Here is a 662-nt window from a genome sequence, read left to right as displayed (position 1 = left end):
AAAAAAATTAAAAACAGAGTCAAAAACAGAAGAAAAAAATTTTTCACCCTAGAGGTAGCGCAGACTGGCATTCAACGCCAGTAAGATGCATCTGGCTGGCGTTCAACGCCAGAACAGAGCACCATTCTGGCGCTGAACTCCAGAAACAAGCAACATTCTGGCGCTGAACGCCAGGAATGTGCCTAGAGGAGATAAGCTGGCGTTGAACGCCAGCAACAAGCATGAAACTGGCGTTCAACGCCAGAAACATGCATTACATGGGCGTTGAACGCCCAGAACGTGCACCAATGGGCGTTTGAACGCCAGAAGGATGCACGAAGGCATTTTACATGCCTATATGGTGAAGGAATGGTATTTCTTTTCACCTCAGGATTTGTGGACCCCACAGGATCACCCCAGGATCTGTGGACCCCACAGGATCCCCACCTACCATATTCCCACCTTTTCTTTTAATCCTAATCACACTCTCCTAATCCTATTTCACTCTTCCCCATATCACACTTCCCAAAAACCTTCACCAATCACCTCAATTCCTCTTCCCAATTACCCCATTCACCATTCACATCAACCCACTCTTCCCCATATACCCCACCTACCTTCATAAAATTCAAATTCAATTTCCCACCCATTCCCACCCAAAATGGCCGAACACCCACCCTCCC

The sequence above is a fragment of the Arachis duranensis genome, chromosome 4 (assembly GCF_000817695.3).
Source record: "Arachis duranensis cultivar V14167 chromosome 4, aradu.V14167.gnm2.J7QH, whole genome shotgun sequence".
Lineage (NCBI taxonomy): Eukaryota > Viridiplantae > Streptophyta > Magnoliopsida > Fabales > Fabaceae > Arachis > Arachis duranensis.
The sequence above is the reverse complement of the archived record's forward strand: the minus strand, read 5'-3'. Positions refer to the sequence as shown.